The 19972-nt window shown below is 48.8% G+C and overlaps 1 protein-coding gene across 2 annotated transcripts in view; it reads left to right on the forward strand.

Annotated features, from left to right (window-relative positions):
• The window catches only part of MARK4 (microtubule affinity regulating kinase 4), a 141796-nt gene that overhangs the window by 30430 nt on the left and 91394 nt on the right, over positions 1-19972 (forward strand). The gene's annotated exons all lie outside the window — the stretch shown is intronic.

Genomic DNA, 19972 nt, shown 5'->3' on the forward strand with positions numbered 1-19972 from the left:
TATTTGTATAAAAAGTCCCTTCCCATCCCCCGGCTGTGGCATTACCCTGCTGGCTGGTTGGGCTTGGTGCTGGTTTACAAAATACGGGGGACCCCTACTCATTTTGTCCCCCCTATTTTGGGATCCAGGACCAGCCCTTGGGCCTGGTGCTGGTTTTAAAAAATACAGGGAAACCCTATTTGTTTTGTTCCCTGATTTTTTTAAAACAGCAGTCTGCGCGGATCTGACTGATATGATGGCCTCCAGCAATTAGCGGCCGTATCCCGCTTATTATCAGCCACATTTCGTGCGGCCGCTTAGTAAATTAGAAATCACCATTTGAATGGTGCTTGTGCTTAATGATCAAATAGCAGGAGGCAGAGGTGACCGTATCTCTCGGTATGGTACGGATGCTATCATTGGGTGACATCAGACGTCATGGCCGGGTCTACCACTGCTATGCAGGTTATACACACCTGTACCTGTCCTGTGCCCCAGGTACTGAGATCCCAATAACATCCCTATACTATCTCCCATGCTATATGCAGTATACATGCTACCACTGGGTGACATCAGACATAATGGCCGGGTCTACCACTGCTATACAGGTGATACACACCTGTACCTGTCCTGTGCTCCAGGTACTGAGATCCCAATAACACCCCTATACTATCTCCCATGCTATATACAGTATACATGCTACCACTGGGTGACATCAGACATCATGGCCGGGTCTACCACTGCTATGCAGGTTATACACACCTGTACCTGTCCTGTGCCCCAGGTACTGAGATCCCAATAACACCCCTATACTATCTCCCATGCTATATGCAGTATACATGCTACCACTGGGTGACATCAGACGTCATGGCCGGGTCTACCACTGCTATACAGGTGATACACACCTGTACCTGTCCTGTGCTCCAGGTACTGAGATCCCAATAACACCCCTATACTATCTCCCATGCTATATGTAGTATACATGCTACCACTGGGTGACATCAGACGTCATGGCCGGGTCTACCACTGCTATGCAGGTTATACACACCTGTACCTGTCCTGTGCTCCAGGTACTGAGATCCCAATAACATCCCTATACTATCTCCCATGCTATATGCAGTATACATGCTACCACTGGGTGACATCAGACATCATGGCCGGATCTACCACTGCTATGCAGGTTATACACACCTGTACCTGTCCTGCGCCCCAGGTACTGAGATCCCAATAACACCCTATACTATCTCCCATGCTATATGCAGTATACATGCTACCACTGGGTGACATCAGACGTCAGGACCGGGTCTACCACTACTATGCAGGTTATACACACCTGTACCTGTCCTGTGCCCCAGGTACTGAGATCCCAATAACATCCCTATACTATCTCCCATGCTATATACAGTATACATGCTACCACTGGGTGACATCAGACATCATGGCTGGGTCTACCACTGCTATGCAGGTTATACACACCTGTACCTGTCCTGTGCTCCAGGTACTGAGATCCCAATAACACCCCTATACTATCTCCCATGCTATATGCAGTATACATGCTACCACTGGGTGACATCAGACATCATGGCCGGGTCTACCACTGCTATGCAGGTTATACACACCTGTACCTGTCCTGTGCCCCAGGTACTGAGATCCCTATACTATCTCCCATGCTATATACAGTATACATGCTACCACTGGGTGACATCAGACATCATGGCCGGGTCTACCACTGCTATGCAGGTTATACACACCTGTACCTGTCCTGTGCTCCAGGTACTGAGATCCCAATAACATCCCTATACTATCTCCCATGTTATATGCAGTATACATGCTACCACTAGGTGACATCAGACATCATGGCCGGGTCTACCACTGCTATGCAGGTTATACACACCTGTACCTGTCCTGTGCTCCAGGTACTGAGATCCCAATAACACCCCTATACTATCTCCCATGCTATATGCAGTATACATGCTACCACTGGGTGACATCAGACGTCATGGCCGGGTCTACCACTGCTATGCAGGTTATACACACCTGTACCTGTCCTGTGCCCCAGGTACTGAGATCCCAATAACATCCCTATACTATCTCCCATGCTATATACAGTATACATGCTACCACTAGGTGACATCAGACGTCATGGCCGGGTCTACCACTGCTATGCAGGTTATACACACCTGTACCTGTCCTGTGCCCCAGGTACTGAGATCCCAATAACACCCCTATACTATCTCCCATGCTATATGCAGTATACATGCTACCACTGGGTGACATCAGACGTCATGGCCGGGTCTACCACTGCTATGTAGGTTATACACACCTGTACCTGTCCTGTGCCCCAGGTACTGAGATCCCAATAACACCCTATACTATCTCCCATGCTATATGCAGTATACATGCTACCACTAGGTGACATCAGACGTCATGGCCGGGTCTACCACTGCTATGCAGGTTATACACACCTGTACCTGTCCTGTGCCCCAGGTACTGAGATCCCAATAACATCCCTATACTATCTCCCATGCTATATGCAGTATACATGCTACCACTGGGTGACATCAGACATCATGGCCGGGTCTACCACTGCTATGCAGGTTATACACACCTGTACCTGTCCTGTGCCCCAGGTACTGAGATCCCAATAACATCCCTATACTATCTCCCATGCTATATGTAGTATACATGCTACCACTAGGTGACATCAGACATCATGGCCGGGTCTACCACTGCTATGCAGGTTATACACACCTGTACCTGTCCTGTGCCCCAGGTACTGAGATCCCAATAACACCCCTATACTATCTCCCATGCTATATGCAGTATACATGCTACCACTAGGTGACATCAGACGTCATGGCCGGGTCTACCACTGCTATGCAGGTTATACACACCTGTACCTGTCCTGTGCCCCAGGTACTGAGATCCCAATAACACCCCTATACTATCTCCCATGCTATATGCAGTATACATGCTACCACTGGGTGACATCAGACGTCATGGCCGGGTCTACCACTGCTATGCAGGTTATACACACCTGTACCTGTCCTGCGCCCCAGGTACTGAGATCCCAATAACATCCCTATACTATCTCCCATGTTATATGCAGTATACATGCTACCACTGGGTGACATCTGGCGTCATGGCCGGGTCTACCACTGCTATGCAGGTTATACACACCTGTACCTGTCCTGTGCTCCAGGTACTGAGATCCCAATAACATCCCTATACTATCTCCCATGCTATATGCAGTATACATGCTACCACTGGGTGACATCAGACATCATGGCCGGGTCTACCACTGCTATGCAGGTTATACACACCTGTACCTGTCCTGTGCCCCAGGTACTGAGATCCCAATAACACCCCTATACTATCTCCCATGTTATATGCAGTATACATGCTACCACTGGGTGACATCAGACGTCATGGCCGGGTCTACCACTGCTATGCAGGTTATACACACCTGTACCTGTCCTGTGCTCCAGGTACTGAGATCCCAATAACATCCCTATGCTATCTCCCATGCTATATGCAGTATACATGCTACCACTGGGTGACATCAGACATCATGGCCGGGTCTACCACTGCTATGCAGGTTATACACACCTGTACCTGTCCTGTGCCCCAGGTACTGAGATCCCAATAACATCCCTATACTATCTCCCATGCTATATACAGTATACATGCTACCACTAGGTGACATCAGACATCATGGCTGGGTCTACCACTGCTATGCAGGTTATACACACCTGTACCTGTCCTGTGCTCCAGGTACTGAGATCCCAATAACACCCCTATACTATCTCCCATGTTATATGCAGTATACATGCTACCACTGGGTGACATCAGACATCATGGCCGGGTCTACCACTGCTATGCAGGTTATACACACCTGTACCTGTCCTGTGCCCCAGGTACTGAGATCCCAATAACACCCTATACTATCTCCCATGCTATATGCAGTATACATGCTACCACTGGGTGACATCAGACGTCATGGCCGGGTCTACCACTGCTATGCAGGTTATACACACCTGTACCTGTCCTGTGCCCCAGGTACTGAGATCCCAATAACATCCCTATACTATCTCCCATGCTATATGTAGTATACATGCTACCACTGGGTGACATCAGACATCATGGCCGGGTCTACCACTGCTATGCAGGTTATACACACCTGTACCTGTCCTGTGCCCCAGGTACTGAGATCCCAATAACATCACTATACTATCTTCCATGCTATATGTAGTATACATGCTACCACTGGGTGACATCAGACGTCATGGCCGGGTCTACCACTGCTATGCAGGTTATACACACCTGTACCTGTCCTGTGCTCCAGGTACTGAGATCCCAATAACACCCCTATACTATCTCCCATGCTATATGCAGTATACATGCTACCACTAGGTGACATCAGACGTCATGGCCGGGTCTACCACTGCTATGCAGGTTATACACACCTGTACCTGTCCTGTGCCCCAGGTACTGAGATCCCAATAACATCCCTATACTATCTCCCATACTATATATAGTATACATGCTACCACTGGGTGACATCAGACATCATGGCCGGGTCTACCACTGCTATGCAGGTTATACACACCTGTACCTGTCCTGTGCCCCATGTACTGAGATCCCAATAACACCCCTATACTATCTCCCATGCTATATGCAGTATACATGCTACCACTGGGTGACATCAGACATCATGGCCGGGTCTACCACTGCTATGCAGGTTATACACACCTGTACCTGTCCTGTGCTCCAGGTACTGAGATCCCAATAACATCCCTATACTATCTCCCATGCTATATGTAGTATACATGCTACCACTGGGTGACATCAGACATCATGGCCGGGTCTACCACTGCTATGCAGGTTATACACACCTGTACCTGTCCTGTGCCCCAGGTACTGAGATCCCAATAACATCCCTATACTATCTCCCATGCTATATGCAGTATACATGCTACCACTGGGTGACATCAGACGTCATGGCCGGGTCTACCACTGCTATGCAGGTTATACACACCTGTACCTGTCCTGTGCTCCAGGTACTGAGATCCCAATAACATCCCTATACTATCTCCCATGCTATATGCAGTATACATGCTACCACTGGGTGACATCAGACGTCATGGCCGGGTCTACCACTGCTATGCAGGTTATACACACCTGTACCTGTCCTGTGCTCCAGGTACTGAGATCCCAATAACATCCATATACTATCTCCCATGCTATATATAGTATACATGCTACCACTGGGTGACATCAGACATCATGGCCGGGTCTACCACTGCTATGCAGGTGATACACACCTGTACCTGTCCTGTGCTCCAGGTACTGAGATCCCAATAACACCCCTATACTATCTCCCATGCTATATACAGTATACATGCTACCACTGGGTGACATCAGACGTCATGGCCGGGTCTACCACTGCTATGCAGGTTATACACACCTGTACCTGTCCTGTGCCCCAGGTACTGAGATCCCAATAACATCCCTATACTATCTCCCATGCTATATGCAGTATACATGCTACCACTGGGTGACATCAGACGTCATGGCCGGGTCTACCACTGCTATGCAGGTTATACACACCTGTACCTGTCCTGTGCTCCAGGTACTGAGATCCCAATAACACCCCTATACTATCTCCCATGCTATATGCAGTATACATGCTACCACTGGGTGACATCAGACATCATGGCCGGGTCTACCACTGCTATGCAGGTTATACACACCTGTACCTGTCCTGTGCCCCAGGTACTGAGATCCCAATAACACCCCTATACGATCTCCCATGCTATATGCAGTATACATGCTACCACTGGGTGACATCAGACATCATGGCCGGGTCTACCACTGCTATGCAGGTTATACACACCTGTACCTGTCCTGTGCCCCAGGTACTGAGATCCCAATAACATCCCTATACTATCTCCCATGCTATATGCAGTATACATGCTACCACTGGGTGACATCAGACATCATGGCCGGGTCTACCACTGCTATGCAGGTTATACACACCTGTACCTGTCCTGTGCCCCAGGTACTGAGATCCCAATAACACCCCTATACTATCTCCCATGCTATATACAGTATACATGCTACCACTGGGTGACATCAGACATCATGGCCGGGTCTACCACTGCTATGCAGGTTATACACACCTGTACCTGTCCTGTGCCCCAGGTACTGAGATCCCAATAACACCCCTATACTATCTCCCATGCTATATACAGTATACATGCTACCACTAGGTGACAGCAGACGTCATGGCCGGGTCTACCACTGCTATGCAGGTTATACACACCTGTACCTGTCCTGTGCTCCAGGTACTGAGATCCCAATAACACCCCTATACTATCTCCCATGCTATATATAGTATACATGCTACCACTAGGTGACATCAGACATCATGGCCGGGTCTACCACTGCTATGCAGGTTATACACACCTGTACCTGTCCTGCGCCCCAGGTACTGAGATCCCAATAACATCCCTATACTATCTCCCATGTTATATGCAGTATACATGCTACCACTGGGTGACATCAGACATCATGGCCGGGTCTACCACTGCTATGCAGGTTATACACACCTGTACCTGTCCTGTGCTCCAGGTACTGAGATCCCAATAACACCCCTATACTATCTCCCATGCTATATGCAGTATACATGCTACCACTGGGTGACATCAGACATCATGGCCGGGTCTACCATTGCTATGCAGGTTATACACACCTGTACCTGTCCTGTGCCCCAGGTACTGAGATCCCAATAACACCCCTATACGATCTCCCATGCTATATGCAGTATACATGCTACCACTGGGTGACATCAGACATCATGGCCGGGTCTACCACTGCTATGCAGGTTATACACACCTGTACCTGTCCTGTGCCCCAGGTACTGAGATCCCAATAACACCCCTATACGATCTCCCATGCTATATGCAGTATACATGCTACCACTGGGTGACATCAGACATCATGGCCGGGTCTACCACTGCTATGCAGGTTATACACACCTGTACCTGTCCTGTGCCCCAGGTACTGAGATCCCAATAACATCCCTATACTATCTCCCATGCTATATGCAGTATACATGCTACCACTGGGTGACATCAGACATCATGGCCGGGTCTACCACTGCTATGCAGGTTATACACACCTGTACCTGTCCTGTGCCCCAGGTACTGAGATCCCAATAACACCCCTATACTATCTCCCATGCTATATACAGTATACATGCTACCACTGGGTGACATCAGACATCATGGCCGGGTCTACCACTGCTATGCAGGTTATACACACCTGTACCTGTCCTGTGCCCCAGGTACTGAGATCCCAATAACACCCCTATACTATCTCCCATGCTATATACAGTATACATGCTACCACTAGGTGACAGCAGACGTCATGGCCGGGTCTACCACTGCTATGCAGGTTATACACACCTGTACCTGTCCTGTGCTCCAGGTACTGAGATCCCAATAACACCCCTATACTATCTCCCATGCTATATATAGTATACATGCTACCACTAGGTGACATCAGACATCATGGCCGGGTCTACCACTGCTATGCAGGTTATACACACCTGTACCTGTCCTGCGCCCCAGGTACTGAGATCCCAATAACATCCCTATACTATCTCCCATGTTATATGCAGTATACATGCTACCACTGGGTGACATCAGACATCATGGCCGGGTCTACCACTGCTATGCAGGTTATACACACCTGTACCTGTCCTGTGCTCCAGGTACTGAGATCCCAATAACACCCCTATACTATCTCCCATGCTATATGCAGTATACATGCTACCACTGGGTGACATCAGACATCATGGCCGGGTCTACCACTGCTATGCAGGTTATACACACCTGTACCTGTCCTGTGCCCCAGGTACTGAGATCCCAATAACATCCCTATACTATCTCCCATGTTATATATAGTATACATGCTACCACTGGGTGACATCAGACGTCATGGCCGGGTCTACCACTGCTATGCAGGTTATACACACCTGTACCTGTCCTGTGCCCCAGGTACTGAGATCCCAATAACACCCCTATACGATCTCCCATGCTATATGCAGTATACATGCTACCACTGGGTGACATCAGACATCATGGCCGGGTCTACCACTGCTATGCAGGTTATACACACCTGTACCTGTCCTGTGCCCCAGGTACTGAGATCCCAATAACATCCCTATACTATCTCCCATGCTATATGCAGTATACATGCTACCACTGGGTGACATCAGACATCATGGCCGGGTCTACCACTGCTATGCAGGTTATACACACCTGTACCTGTCCTGTGCCCCAGGTACTGAGATCCCAATAACACCCCTATACTATCTCCCATGCTATATACAGTATACATGCTACCACTAGGTGACATCAGACATCATGGCCGGGTCTACCACTGCTATGCAGGTTATACACACCTGTACCTGTCCTGTGCCCCAGGTACTGAGATCCCAATAACACCCCTATACTATCTCCCATGCTATATACAGTATACATGCTACCACTAGGTGACAGCAGACGTCATGGCCGGGTCTACCACTGCTATGCAGGTTATACACACCTGTACCTGTCCTGTGCTCCAGGTACTGAGATCCCAATAACACCCCTATACTATCTCCCATGCTATATATAGTATACATGCTACCACTAGGTGACATCAGACATCATGGCCGGGTCTACCACTGCTATGCAGGTTATACACACCTGTACCTGTCCTGCGCCCCAGGTACTGAGATCCCAATAACATCCCTATACTATCTCCCATGTTATATGCAGTATACATGCTACCACTGGGTGACATCAGACATCATGGCCGGGTCTACCACTGCTATGCAGGTTATACACACCTGTACCTGTCCTGTGCTCCAGGTACTGAGATCCCAATAACACCCCTATACTATCTCCCATGCTATATATAGTATACATGCTACCACTAGGTGACATCAGACGTCATGGCCGGGTCTACCACTGCTATGCAGGTTATACACACCTGTACCTGTCCTGTGCCCCAGGTACTGAGATCCCAATAACACCCCAATAACACCCTATACTATCTCCCATGCTATATGCAGTATACATGCTACCACTGGGTGACATCAGACGTCATGGCAGGGTCTACCACTGCTATGCAGGTTATACACACCTGTATCTGTCCTGTGCTCCAGGTACTGAGATCCCAATAACACCCCTATACTATCTCCCATGCTATATACAGTATACATGCTACCACTGGGTGACATCAGACGTCATGGCCGGGTCTACCACTGCTATGCAGGTTATACACACCTGTACCTGTCCTGTGCCCCAGGTACTGAGATCCCAATAACACCCCAATAACACCCTATACTATCTCCCATGTAATATGTAGTATACGTGCTACCACTGGGTGACATCAGACATCATGGCCGGGTCTACCACTGCTATGCAGGTTATACACACCTGTACCTGTCCTGTGCCTCAGGTACTGAGATCCCAATAACATCCCTATACTATCTCCCATGCTATATACAGTATACATGCTACCACTGGGTGACATCAGACATCATGGCTGGGTCTACCACTGCTATGCAGGTTATACACACCTGTATCTGTCCTGTGCTCCAGGTACTGAGATCCCAATAACACCCCTATACTATCTCCCATGCTATATGCAGTATACATGCTACCACTGGGTGACATCAGACATCATGGCCGGGTCTACCACTGCTATGCATGTTATACACACCTGTACCTGTCCTGTGCTCCAGGTACTGAGATCCCAATAACACCCCTATACTATCTCCCATGCTATATGCAGTATACATGCTACCACTGGGTGACATCAGACATCATGGCCGGGTCTACCACTGCTATGCAGGTTATACACACCTGTACCTGTCCTGTGCCCCAGGTACTGAGATCCCAATAACACCCCTATACTATCTCCCATGCTATATGCAGTATACATGCTACCACTGGGTGACATCAGACATCATGGCCGGGTCTACCACTGCTATGCATGTTATACACACCTGTACCTGTCCTGTGCCCCAGGTACTGAGATCCCAATAACACCCTATACTATCTCCCATGCTATATATAGTATACATGCTACCACTGGGAGACATCAGACGTCATGGCTGGGTCTACCACTGCTATGCAGGTTATACACACCTGTACCTGTCCTGTGCTCCTGGTACTGAGATCCCAATAACATTACTATACTATCTCCCATGCTATATGCAGTATACATGCTACCACTAGGTGACATCAGACATCATGGCCGGGTCTACCACTGCTATGCAGGTTATACACACCTGTACCTGTCCTGTGCTCCAGGTACTGAGATCCCAATAACATCCCTATACTATCTCCCATGCTATATGCAGTATACATGCTACCACTGGGTGACATCAGACATCATGGCCGGGTCTACCACTGCTATGCAGGTTATACACACCTGTACCTGTCCTGTGCCCCAGGTACTGAGATCCCAATAACACCCCTATACTATCTCCCATGCTATATGCAGTATACATGCTACCACTGGGTGACATCAGACATCATGGCCGGGTCTACCACTGCTATGCAGGTTATACACACCTGTACCTGTCCTGTGCTCCAGGTACTGAGATCCCAATAACACCCCTATACTATCTCCCATGCTATATGTAGTATACATGCTACCACTCAGTGACATCAGACGTCATGGCCGGGTCTACCACTGCTATGCAGGTTATACACACCTGTACCTGTCCTGTGCCCCAGGTACTGAGATCCCAATAACACCCCTATGCTATCTCCCATGCTATATGTAGTATACATGCTACCACTCAGTGACATCAGACGTCATGGCCGGGTCTACCACTGCTATGCAGGTTATACACACCTGTACCTGTCCTGTGCCCCAGGTACTGAGATCCCAATAACACCCCTATACTATCTCCCATGCTATATGCAGTATACATGCTACCACTGGGTGACATCAGACATCATGGCCGGGTCTACCACTGCTATGTAGGTTATACACACCTGTACCTGTCCTGTGCCCCAGGTACTGAGATCCCAATAACACCCCTATACTATCTCCCATGCTATATGCAGTATACATACTACCACTGGGTGACATCAGACATCATGGCCGGGTCTACCACTGCTATGCAGGTTATACACACCTGTACCTGTCCTGTGCCCCAGGTACTGAGATCCCAATAACACCCCTATACTATCTCCCATGCTATATGCAGTATACATGCTACCACTGGGTGACATCAGACATCATGGCCGGGTCTACCACTGCTATGCAGGTTATACACACCTGTACCTGTCCTGTGCCCCAGGTACTGAGATCCCAATAACATCCCTATACTATCTCCCATGCTATATGCAGTATACATGCTACCACTAGGTGACATCAGACGTCATGGCCGGGTCTACCACTGCTATGCAGGTTATACACACCTGTACCTGTCCTGTGCCCCAGGTACTGAGATCCCAATAACACCCTATACTATCTCCCATGCTATATGTAGTATACATGCTACCACTGGGTGACATCAGACATCATGGCCGGGTCTACCACTGCTATGCAGGTTATACACACCTGTACCTGTCCTGTGCCCCAGGTACTGAGATCCCAATAACACCCCTATACTATCTCCCATGCTATATGCAGTATACATGCTACCACTGGGTGACATCAGACATCATGGCCGGGTCTACCACTGCTATGCAGGTTATACACACCTGTACCTGTCCTGTGCTCCAGGTACTGAGATCCCAATAACATCCCTATACTATCTCCCATGCTATATGTAGTATACATGCTACCACTGGGTGACATCAGACATCATGGCCGGGTCTACCACTGCTATGCAGGTTATACACACCTGTACCTGTCCTGTGCCCCAGGTACTGAGATCCCAATAACATCCCTATACTATCTCCCATGCTATATGCAGTATACATGCTACCACTGGGTGACATCAGACGTCATGGCCGGGTCTACCACTGCTATGCAGGTTATACACACCTGTACCTGTCCTGTGCTCCAGGTACTGAGATCCCAATAACATCCCTATACTATCTCCCATGCTATATGCAGTATACATGCTACCACTGGGTGACATCAGACGTCATGGCCGGGTCTACCACTGCTATGCAGGTTATACACACCTGTACCTGTCCTGTGCTCCAGGTACTGAGATCCCAATAACATCCATATACTATCTCCCATGCTATATATAGTATACATGCTACCACTGGGTGACATCAGACATCATGGCCGGGTCTACCACTGCTATGCAGGTTATACACACCTGTATCTGTCCTGTGCCCCAGGTACTGAGATCCCAATAACATCCCTATACTATCTCCCATGCTATATGCAGTATACATGCTACCACTAGGTGACATCAGACGTCATGGCCGGGTCTACCACTGCTATGCAGGTTATACACACCTGTACCTGTCCTGTGCCCCAGGTACTGAGATCCCAATAACACCCTATACTATCTCCCATGCTATATGCAGTATACATGCTACCACTGGGTGACATCAGACATCATGGCCGGGTCTACCACTGCTATGCAGGTTATACACACCTGTACCTGTCCTGTGCCCCAGGTACTGAGATCCCAATAACACCCCTATACTATCTCCCATGCTATATGCAGTATACATGCTACCACTGGGTGACATCAGACATCATGGCCGGGTCTACCACTGCTATGCAGGTTATACACACCTGTACCTGTCCTGTGCCCCAGGTACTGAGATCCCAATAACACCCCTATACTATCTCCCATGCTATATGCAGTATACATGCTACCACTGGGTGACATCAGACATCATGGCCGGGTCTACCACTGCTATGCAGGTTATACACACCTGTACCTGTCCTGTGCTCCAGGTACTGAGATCCCAATAACATCCCTATACTATCTCCCATGCTATATGCAGTATACATGCTACCACTGGGTGACATCAGACATCATGGCCGGGTCTACCACTGCTATGCAGGTTATACACACCTGTACCTGTCCTGTGCCCCAGGTACTGAGATCCCAATAACATCCCTATACTATCTCCCATGCTATATGCAGTATACATGCTACCACTGGGTGACATCAGACGTCATGGCCGGGTCTACCACTGCTATGCAGGTTATACACACCTGTACCTGTCCTGTGCCCCAGGTACTGAGATCCCAATAACATCCCTATACTATCTCCCATGCTATATGCAGTATACATGCTACCACTGGGTGACATCAGACGTCATGGCCGGGTCTACCACTGCTATGCAGGTTATACACACCTGTACCTGTCCTGTGCTCCAGGTACTGAGATCCCAATAACACCCCTATACTATCTCCCATGCTATATGTAGTATACATGCTACCACTGGGTGACATCAGACATCATGGCCGGGTCTACCACTGCTATGCAGGTTATACACACCTGTACCTGTCCTGTGCTCCAGGTACTGAGATCCCAATAACATCCATATACTATCTCCCATGCTATATATAGTATACATGCTACCACTGGGTGACATCAGACATCATGGCCGGGTCTACCACTGCTATGCAGGTGATACACACCTGTACCTGTCCTGTGCTCCAGGTACTGAGATCCCAATAACACCCCTATACTATCTCCCATGCTATATACAGTATACATGCTACCACTGGGTGACATCAGACGTCATGGCCGGGTCTACCACTGCTATGCAGGTTATACACACCTGTACCTGTCCTGTGCCCCAGGTACTGAGATCCCAATAACATCCCTATACTATCTCCCATGCTATATGCAGTATACATGCTACCACTGGGTGACATCAGACGTCATGGCCGGGTCTACCACTGCTATGCAGGTTATACACACCTGTACCTGTCCTGTGCTCCAGGTACTGAGATCCCAATAACACCCCTATACTATCTCCCATGCTATATGCAGTATACATGCTACCACTGGGTGACATCAGACATCATGGCCGGGTCTACCACTGCTATGCAGGTTATACACACCTGTACCTGTCCTGTGCTCCAGGTACTGAGATCCCAATAACATCCATATACTATCTCCCATGCTATATATAGTATACATGCTACCACTGGGTGACATCAGACATCATGGCCGGGTCTACCACTGCTATGCAGGTGATACACACCTGTACCTGTCCTGTGCTCCAGGTACTGAGATCCCAATAACACCCCTATACTATCTCCCATGCTATATACAGTATACATGCTACCACTGGGTGACATCAGACGTCATGGCCGGGTCTACCACTGCTATGCAGGTTATACACACCTGTACCTGTCCTGTGCCCCAGGTACTGAGATCCCAATAACATCCCTATACTATCTCCCATGCTATATGCAGTATACATGCTACCACTGGGTGACATCAGACGTCATGGCCGGGTCTACCACTGCTATGCAGGTTATACACACCTGTACCTGTCCTGTGCTCCAGGTACTGAGATCCCAATAACACCCCTATACTATCTCCCATGCTATATGCAGTATACATGCTACCACTGGGTGACATCAGACATCATGGCCGGGTCTACCACTGCTATGCAGGTTATACACACCTGTACCTGTCCTGTGCCCCAGGTACTGAGATCCCAATAACACCCATATACGATCTCCCATGCTATATGCAGTATACATGCTACCACTGGGTGACATCAGACATCATGGCCGGGTCTACCACTGCTATGCAGGTTATACACACCTGTACCTGTCCTGCGCCCCAGGTACTGAGATCCCAATAACATCCCTATACTATCTCCCATGCTATATACAGTATACATGCTACCACTGGGTGACATCAGACATCATGGCCGGGTCTACCACTGCTATGCAGGTTATACACACCTGTACCTGTCCTGTGCCCCAGGTACTGAGATCCCAATAACACCCCTATACTATCTCCCATGCTATATACAGTATACATGCTACCACTAGGTGACAGCAGACGTCATGGCCGGGTCTACCACTGCTATGCAGGTTATACACACCTGTACCTGTCCTGTGCTCCAGGTACTGAGATCCCAATAACACCCCTATACTATCTCCCATGCTATATATAGTATACATGCTACCACTAGGTGACATCAGACATCATGGCCGGGTCTACCACTGCTATGCAGGTTATACACACCTGTACCTGTCCTGCGCCCCAGGTACTGAGATCCCAATAACATCCCTATACTATCTCCCATGTTATATGCAGTATACATGCTACCACTGGGTGACATCAGACATCATGGCCGGGTCTACCACTGCTATGCAGGTTATACACACCTGTACCTGTCCTGCGCCCCAGGTACTGAGATCCCAATAACATCCCTATACTATCTCCCATGCTATATGCAGTATACATGCTACCACTGGGTGACATCAGACATCATGGCCGGGTCTACCACTGCTATGCAGGTTATACACACCTGTACCTGTCCTGTGCTCCAGGTACTGAGATCCCAATAACATCCCTATACTATCTCCCATGCTATATGCAGTATACATGCTACCACTGGGTGACATCAGACATCATGGCCGGGTCTACCACTGCTATGCAGGTTATACACACCTGTACCTGTCCTGTGCCCCAGGTACTGAGATCCCAATAACATCCCTATACTATCTCCCATGCTATATGCAGTATACATGCTACCACTGGGTGACATCAGACGTCATGGCCGGGTCTACCACTGCTATGCAGGTTATACACACCTGTACCTGTCCTGTGCCCCAGGTACTGAGATCCCAATAACATCCCTATACTATCTCCCATGCTATATGCAGTATACATGCTACCACTGGGTGACATCAGACGTCATGGCCGGGTCTACCACTGCTATGCAGGTTATACACACCTGTACCTGTCCTGTGCTCCAGGTACTGAGATCCCAATAACATCCATATACTATCTCCCATGCTATATATAGTATACATGCTACCACTGGGTGACATCAGACGTCATGGCCGGGTCTACCACTGCTATGCAGGTGATACACACCTGTACCTGTCCTGTGCTCCAGGTACTGAGATCCCAATAACACCCCTATACTATCTCCCATGCTATATACAGTATACATGCTACCACTGGGTGACATCAGACGTCATGGCCGGGTCTACCACTGCTATGCAGGTTATACACACCTGTACCTGTCCTGTGCCCCAGGTACTGAGATCCCAATAACATCCCTATACTATCTCCCATGCTATATGCAGTATACATGCTACCACTGGGTGACATCAGACGTCATGGCCGGGTCTACCACTGCTATGCAGGTTATACACACCTGTACCTGTCCTGTGCTCCAGGTACTGAGTTCCCAATAACACCCCTATACTATCTCCCATGCTATATGCAGTATACATGCTACCACTGGGTGACATCAGACAGCATGGCCGGGTCTACCACTGCTATGCAGATTATACACACCTGTACCTGTCCTGTGCCCCAGGTACTGAGATCCCAATAACACCCCTATACGATCTCCCATGCTATATGCAGTATACATGCTACCACTGGGTGACATCAGACATCATGGCCGGGTCTACCACTGCTATGCAGGTTATACACACCTGTACCTGTCCTGTGCTCCAGGTACTGAGATCCCAATAACATCCTTATACTATCTCCCATGCTATATGCAGTATACATGCTACCACTGGGTGACATCAGACATCATGGCCGGGTCTACCACTGCTATGCAGGTTATACACACCTGTACCTGTCCTGTGCTCCATGTACTGAGATCCCAATAACACCCCTATACTATCTCCCATGCTATATGCAGTATACATGCTACCACTGGGTGACATCAGACATCATGGCCGGGTCTACCACTGCTATGCAGGTTATACACACCTGTACCTGTCCTGTGCCCCAGGTACTGAGATCCCAATAACATCCCTATACGATCTCCCATGCTATATGCAGTATACATGCTACCACTGGGTGACATCAGACATCATGGCCGGGTCTACCACTGCTATGCAGGTTATACACACCTGTACCTGTCCTGTGCCCCAGGTACTGAGATCCCAATAACACCCCTATACTATCTCCCATGCTATATACAGTATACATGCTACCACTGGGTGACATCAGACATCATGGCCGGGTCTACCACTGCTATGCAGGTTATACACACCTGTACCTGTCCTGTGCCCCAGGTACTGAGATCCCAATAACACCCCTATACTATCTCCCATGCTATATACAGTATACATGCTACCACTAGGTGACAGCAGACGTCATGGCCGGGTCTACCACTGCTATGCAGGTTATACACACCTGTACCTGTCCTGTGCTCCAGGTACTGAGATCCCAATAACACCCCTATACTATCTCCCATGCTATATATAGTATACATGCTACCACTAGGTGACATCAGACGTCATGGCCGGGTCTACCACTGCTATGCAGGTTATACACACCTGTACCTGTCCTGCGCCCCAGGTACTGAGATCCCAATAACATCCCTATACTATCTCCCATGTTATATGCAGTATACATGCTACCACTGGGTGACATCAGACATCATGGCCGGGTCTACCACTGCTATGCAGGTTATACACACCTGTACCTGTCCTGTGCTCCAGGTACTGAGATCCCAATAACACCCCTATACTATCTCCCATGCTATATGCAGTATACATGCTACCACTGGGTGACATCAGACATCATGGCCGGGTCTACCACTGCTATGCAGGTTATACACACCTGTACCTGTCCTGTGCCCCAGGTACTGAGATCCCAATAACACCCCTATACGATCTCCCATGCTATATGCAGTATACATGCTACCACTGGGTGACATCAGACATCATGGCCGGGTCTACCACTGCTATGCAGGTTATACACACCTGTACCTGTCCTGTGCCCCAGGTACTGAGATCCTAATAACACCCCTATACGATCTCCCATGCTATATGCAGTATACATGCTACCACTGGGTGACATCAGACATCATGGCCGGGTCTACCACTGCTATGCAGGTTATACATACCTGTACCTGTCCTGTGCCCCAGGTACTGAGATCCCAATAACATCCCTATACTATCTCCCATGCTATATGCAGTATACATGCTACCACTGGGTGACATCAGACATCATGGCCGGGTCTACCACTGCTATGCAGGTTATACACACCTGTACCTGTCCTGTGCCCCAGGTACTGAGATCCCAATAACACCCCTATACTATCTCCCATGCTATATGCAGTATACATGCTACCACTGGGTGACATCAGACATCATGGCCGGGTCTACCACTGCTATGCAGGTTATACACACCTGTACCTGTCCTGTGCCCCAGGTACTGAGATCCCAATAACACCCCTATACTATCTCCCATGCTATATACAGTATACATGCTACCACTAGGTGACAGCAGACGTCATGGCCGGGTCTACCACTGCTATGCAGGTTATACACACCTGTACCTGTCCTGTGCTCCAGGTACTGAGATCCCAATAACACCCCTATACTATCTCCCATGCTATATATAGTATACATGCTACCACTAGGTGACATCAGACATCATGGCCGGGTCTACCACTGCTATGCAGGTTATACACACCTGTACCTGTCCTGTGCCCCAGGTACTGAGATCCCAATAACATCCCTATACTATCTCCCATGCTATATGCAGTATACATGCTACCACTAGGTGACATCAGACGTCATGGCCGGGTCTACCACTGCTATGCAGGTTATACACACCTGTACCTGTCCTGTGCCCCAGGTACTGAGATCCCAATAACACCCTATACTATCTCCCATGCTATATGTAGTATACATGCTACCACTGGGTGACATCAGACATCATGGCCGGGTCTACCACTGCTATGCAGGTTATACACACCTGTACCTGTCCTGTGCCCCAGGTACTGAGATCCCAATAACACCCCTATACTATCTCCCATGCTATATGCAGTATACATGCTACCACTGGGTGACATCAGACATCATGGCCGGGTCTACCACTGCTATGCAGGTTATACACACCTGTACCTGTCCTGTGCCCCAGGTACTGAGATCCCAATAACACCCCTATACTATCTCCCATGCTATATGCAGTATACATGCTACCACTGGGTGACATCAGACATCATGGCCGGGTCTACCACTGCTATGCAGGTTATACACACCTGTACCTGTCCTGTGCTCCAGGTACTGAGATCCCAATAACATCCCTATACTATCTCCCATGCTATATGTAGTATACATGCTACCACTGGGTGACATCAGACGTCATGGCCGGGTCTACCACTGCTATGCAGGTTATACACACCTGTACCTGTCCTGTGCCCCAGGTACTGAGATCCCAATAACATCCCTATACTATCTCCCATGCTATATGCAGTATACATGCTACCACTGGGTGACATCAGACGTCATGGCCGGGTCTACCACTGCTATGCAGGTTATACACACCTGTACCTGTCCTGTGCTCCAGGTACTGAGATCCCAATAACATCCCTATACTATCTCCCATGCTATATGCAGTATACATGCTACCACTGGGTGACATCAGACGTCATGGCCGGGTCTACCACTGCTATGCAGGTTATACACACCTGTACCTGTCCTGTGCTCCAGGTACTGAGATCCCAATAACATCCATATACTATCTCCCATGCTATATATAGTATACATGCTACCACTGGGTGACATCAGACGTCATGGCCGGGTCTACCACTGCTATGCAGGTGATACACACCTGTACCTGTCCTGTGCTCCAGGTACTGAGATCCCAATAACACCCCTATACTATCTCCCATGCTATATACAGTATACATGCTACCACTGGGTGACATCAGACGTCATGGCCGGGTCTACCACTGCTATGCAGGTTATACACACCTGTACCTGTCCTGTGCCCCAGGTACTGAGATCCCAATAACATCCCTATACTATCTCCCATGCTATA

The sequence above is a fragment of the Crinia signifera genome, chromosome 9 (genome assembly GCF_055691185.1).
Source record: "Crinia signifera chromosome 9, ASM5569118v1, whole genome shotgun sequence".
Classification (NCBI taxonomy): domain Eukaryota; kingdom Metazoa; phylum Chordata; class Amphibia; order Anura; family Myobatrachidae; genus Crinia; species Crinia signifera.